The sequence below is a fragment of the Thunnus albacares genome, chromosome 21 (genome assembly GCF_914725855.1).
Source record: "Thunnus albacares chromosome 21, fThuAlb1.1, whole genome shotgun sequence".
NCBI classification, from domain to species: Eukaryota; Metazoa; Chordata; class Actinopteri; order Scombriformes; family Scombridae; genus Thunnus; species Thunnus albacares.
This window is the reverse complement of record NC_058126.1, coordinates 2,248,633-2,254,406: the sequence shown is the minus strand read 5'-3', so window position 1 is coordinate 2,254,406 and position 5,774 is coordinate 2,248,633. Positions and strand designations below refer to the sequence as shown.

Here is a 5,774-nt window from a genome sequence, read left to right as displayed (position 1 = left end):
ACACTCACGAACTCGTCAACGTCGCATCAGATTTCTGTGTGAAAAAGAACTCTGAAAGGGCAGATATAGTGTTTGTGTTCTCCATGTTGTTTTTTTTTAAAACCCATCACACTATTGATCCCTTTATCCCTCGAAGCCACCCTGTGAGTTGGTTTGTGTGTTAATAATTTCTCATTCATAATCATTCTCAGTTGATTCCATGTGTGTACAGAGTCGAACATGTGGCACGTGATGCTAGAGTATTTTCTGTTTATTTGCGTGTGTGCGATTATCAGTGATATTTAGGTGTAGGGAGGGGATTTCTTGTTTTTTTTTTTTTTTTCTTTTGTGGATTTTTTTATAACTGAACAAATCAAAATTTTTGTTGTGTTGGAATGTGTGAGACTCCCACCTGTCTGTCATCCTAGCCCCCTAGTGTTCATGTAGGGTTTATTACAGGGCCTCTGGCGTGCTAATGTATATTGCCGCTAACGGCTGACCCAGGTTCAGTTTACCTCAACCTCTGCTTTTAACTGCAACCATTAAAACAACAGAAGTGCAGCTCTGTAGGCAACCTTTTAAATCCTATGTCTTCCTAATCAAGGCGAGCAGGACTAATTCTTTGCTAGCCTGGTTTCCACTGTGGGCCAAATCAGAGCTACCAAGGGCTAACTCATTAGCCTGGCGCTAAACACAGCAAAGCAGGGCTAGCACGCCTAAGTCGTTACTGGCTTGGCTTGCGCAATGGCCCAAACAGAGCTAACGAAGGCTAACAACAGTCTAGCATACAAATAGCAAGGCTATTGCTAGCCTGGTTTACGCATTGAGCCTTAACACACACACACACACACACACACACACACACACACACCAGAAAAACAGCGCTTACTTAGTAGCTTAGTCTTCACCACGACTTATAAAATGGCTAACACTAGCTAGCTGGAGTTATTAGCCTGTATTCTGGTGTGACTAAACAGATATCAACCACAGAGCTAACAGACCGGACAAGTTAACCACATTAACGCATTGTTAGCTTGGTGAACCTGTCTGTTAGCTCTAGCTAGCTCTAATCATTAGCCTGAGCTTTGCTTTGTGGTACCCTAAGATATCAACCACAAGGTAAAAACACATGTTAGCTAGGGCTAACTGACACCGGGCAAGTTAACCAAGCTAAGGCATTGCTAAGATGGTTAACAGCATATCTAGCTAACAGCGGGTTTAGCTAGTCTCTTTCTAGTATTATAGCCGAATCTTGAGTTGGCCCCTGGAACACTTTAGTACTGTTTGTCCCTGTTTAGTCATTCATCCCTCTTTCCTGTTCCTTTCTATCCAGAGACAAACAGAACCGCTAAAATAATTTTAATTACTACATTACATATCCTTCAGTTTTTTTTTTAGAAACAGCTAAACTGAACGGTCAAACTCAGTGTTGATGTATCATCCCTGAGGTCATTAGATACCTGAGGACGTGGTCATGAATTAGCGTTGGAGACAATCAGATATATTTTTCAAATGATGGAGTGAACGTCAGGCTAAACGGATGAAACTTTAAAACTAAACCCCTCAGTTTAATCTCAGTGTGCTTTCCAGAAGAAGCTAGATGACAAGGTGAAAGGGATGGATGGATGGATGCATGGACGGATGGATGGATGGATGGATGGGTGGATGGATGGATGGATGGGTGGATGAAAGGACAGACAAGGAAAGATGGATGGATGGGTAGGTTGGGGGGTTGAGAGCGCAACACTATTTTGTGCTCCTGAACTGTATTTCCCTGCTGCACACACAAACACAAGTTAAAGGGCTAATTCCTCCCCCTCACACCAACCTAACCAGACATTTCCTTATTGATCCTGTAATCACAACCAGAGGGACGGGTAGTGTGTATGTGTATTTTCTTTTTCGTGTGAAGATGAATATAGCTAATTTTTCTTCTTGTACATTTTCGTCTCTTTGTTTTTTTATATCAAGCAACCTCATAAGCAAAACAAATCGAACCTCAGCGGCTCATAACGGAACTGTAAAGCAACGACAGTCAGTCATTTAGTTGGTCAAAAAAAAAAAAAAGAAGAAAAGAAATAATGATCAACCGCAACTGGACTGACTGGCTGACTGACTGGACGCTGCTGTGAACTGGCACTAACAACTTCCAAAACTACTACTACTTCTACTACTAGTACTACTACAGTGGTATATCGCGACACAATCAAGAGAGAAAGAGAGTGAGAGATTCCCCCAGTTTGTCTTAACGTTTGTACATCACGCTCAACCTTGTAGTCCCCAACAACACCTGATATTGTTACTGAACATCTATCACACTGCAAATTATGAACAGCAGTTGCAGTCCTAATATCAAATCAAAAGACATTTAAGGTCTGGAGAAAGCAAGGAAATTGATATCAGAGTTTACAGTATGAATATAACAAAGGCTCAGAACTCCTGAGGTGTAAAGTTTTGAGTCCAGGAGTGTGTCTGAAGTAAAGCTGAAACTAATTTCCCAACTTCCCAGCTATTATTTCAGAGTCAAATCAATTTCTTTAATATGGAGCAACTTTATTGTGTCCAAATGGAACCATCTATTGTCTCTTTTCTTGCTTCAACATTTCCCTGCTCCCTCATTACTGACGGCTAACGCCTTCTTGTAAAATAAGCCAGTGAAAGTTACAGAGAAACTAAAGATGTAATATAGACATCTTATTACAGAATTATCTATGTAATGAAAAAGCTTTGTGGGGGTTTCACGGTTGGAGATTTGCACAGGGGCAAGAAAAGATTTTGGTCTTAATCAAACAAAAAATGTCAATCTCAAAATTCTCTCCCAGCTACTCAGAGTAGTTCCAATTTGTGAGCAGTGATGTGGAAGGAAAATTTAATTTACCATTTAAAAATGACTCCTCCAGTCGCTAAAACCCTCAGTGTATATTTGAGTCTTTTAGCAGTTGTTGTACCTCTACTACTTTCTTATATTAAGGCCCAGTCACACCAGAAAGCAGCACAGCAAAGTTCATCCTCCATTGTAGCTGGTAAGCTAATGGGCTAATACATTAGCTCTCCAAGTTACAACAGTCAGTTAGCAACCTTGTAGCTTGGGCGCTTATGATAAAATAAGTTCACATTGATCACTTGAGACCTTCTTGTACAATCAACCATCATCATTGAGTCCATGTCTCTTTTGAGGAGAAGTTTATGTTCTGACAGAGGAGCGTTTTACAACAGCTAACTAGCTTCAATAGCTTCCTCCATTTTGGATTCAGTGTTCCTCAAAGGTCAGCACCATCTAGATGGTTATCCATTGGTCAAGGTTGAACCTGACGCAAAAACTCTACACAGATTTTTTTTTTTGCCCAGTGATGAGACCACTGATCGCGACAATTCCATTGAAATTTACTGGTCTTGCTGTGAAATGTCACCATTTTAAATGCTGGTGTGACTGGGCCTTTACATTCCTGTCCTCCCGAAGTCCACAAAGACAAAGGAAATTCAGATTTAAATCAACAAAACCCAAAACAAAAACCCACGTGAACACTGACATCTGCTGGTGAAAGCAGGCTACTACTGATCTGCCATTGGCTGGTCTTTGGCACCAAGTAAATCTGAGTGATACCGATTGATATCAATAGTTCTATTTCACAGCAGACATTTTGGCATGTTGCAGTTTAGCTGTTTCAGTTCCAGGGTCCTGGTTATAGCACATGCTGGCTCATACGCTGACATGGTTTACAGGGACACTTGGACAGAACAGAGCCTGATTAATATTATTAGTGACACCTGTGCTTTCCCCTGCTATGACCAGTCAAAAGTGGGTCTCAGCCTCCGCAGAGAATCTGCTGAAGTTCTTTTCATGACATGCAGTCATAATTACTAGAATCTCAGTCAGTGTAACAGCTTTTACTGGTTACTTCTGAGTTTTGACATTCTTTTGATTTTCATATCAGTAAAGGGATTCTCTCTCTTTCTCTCTCTGAACTGTTTTATGTTTTGTTAGCTCTAGATCTATACACCCCTCTCCCTCGGGAATATGCGTTCATGTATGCCTGACCGTTTGTGTGTGTGTGTGTGTATGTGTGTGTGTGTGTATGTGTGTGTGTGTGTGTGCACGGCCATATGAATACTGGACTTCCATTCGAATGCACATGGACTGTTTTTAATGTATTTATTTGGAGCCCAGGTGTGTGTGTGTTTGTGTGTGTGTGTGTGTGTGTGTGTCAGTGTGAGTTAGTTTCTACAATGACTTGAGAAGAAGCCATGTATTAAAAATATCACATTTATGCTGCAGAACTGTTTTGAGGAACTGATGGTTTGTGTTGTGGACTAACCGGCTTGCCGTAGGGTGCAGTGGGCCGGGGTGCGAATCGGACTAGCAATAAGAATCCCTCTGAATCCAAAAGCTTTATGTAGATCTCCTGTATATGAGTTGAGAACAGACTGTGTGGGTCTATTGGATCTGTTGTTGTTTATTTTTAGTTTGGCTGAGAAATGATTTTTGTTGTGTAATTTTTTTTCTTCATGACATATAAATGCGTATAAAACTGTGAAAATCCATTTTGTTCAGTTAAAGGGTGAGTTTTAGGCTAGGTTTTTTTTTTTGCATGTTAATCTAATTTGTTCAATTATGGATGATTTATCCTTTCTCCATCTCTTCTTGCGCTATACACAAACATACATATATGTGAGTGTGTGTGTATGCATATATATATATATATATACATACATACACACACACACACACATATACAAACATACATGAATCTCGCTCTCAGGGTCTTTCACAAATCCATTATTCGAAATACTTCATGTTCTTATTTCCTGAGTTGCAATTTGTTTTTTCCAAGTCCTGATTATTTTGTCTTTTTTTAAAAAAAAAAAATGATTCAGAACTGTCAATCACTACATTTAGCACTTGACTGTGAACTCATCATTACCTAACAGAAAAGATGAAAGATGTTGAATTTTGGTGTTTTATAACCCAATTATTGTTGACATTTTTGTTCTGTTCTCCCCTCTCACTCGGACATTTGGTTTAAAAAGCCTTTTTTTTTTGTTTTCTGCTTTGGTTTAACATTCATGTGGAACTTTCTGTCCTGGTCAGAGGTCAAAGGGAACGTCATAGAGGAGCTTTAAACACAGACTCCACTAACACAAACACATACACACAGATGCTGGACCTCAATCAGAAAGCATTAACACACAATCAATGGAAAACGTTTACTTTCTGTTGTTGTGTCTCCATCCTTCCATCCCCTCGTCTGTCCTCTCATCCCCCTGCTGTTAGTAAAACATGACAGTGTTTCACAAAGTCAAGAGATGTAAACCTGTTCTGTATTCAACCCAATAAGAAAAAGCAATAAAGATTATATTAAGGAAAGGTGTGTGAATCAAAAGCTGTCAATGTTTTTTGTCTTTTTTTTCCCCTCATATGAACATTACTGTTACAGTGCTGCTTGAATTTAGAATTTGCTCTATTTTTGCATAAATATGACCTAAAACGTGATCAGATTTCCATGTCAACCAGATAAAGAGACATCAGTTAAACAAACGAGACAAAAACCTTACACTTTCTCCTTTATTTATTGAGGAAAAGGATCCAATGTTACATAATTGTGTGTGGAAAACATGAGCATTGAGGATTATCAATTCATTTGAAGGGGAAATTAGAGTCGGGTGTTTCAGTCAATGGGATGATGATCAGGGGTGAGCCGGGAGGTCCCTGCCTTATTTAGAGAAGAGAAATCTGGGTCTTTACTATCAAGTCTGAGCTTCACAACACAGGTTTATGGAAGTGTGTCATGGCTCAA

At 39.7% G+C, this 5,774-nt stretch overlaps 1 protein-coding gene across 4 annotated transcripts in view; it reads left to right on the top strand.

The window, feature by feature from the left end:
• The window catches only part of rreb1a (ras responsive element binding protein 1a), a 71,391-nt gene extending 66,032 nt beyond the window's left edge, over positions 1–5,359 (top strand). For all 4 annotated transcript variants that reach the window (XM_044339135.1, XM_044339134.1, XM_044339137.1 and 1 more), the window contains one exon: positions 1–5,359. This exon is cut by the window's left edge and continues 1,549 nt beyond it. The gene's annotated coding sequence lies outside the window, so the exon portion shown is untranslated.
• Positions 5,360–5,774: the final 415 nt, after the last annotated feature.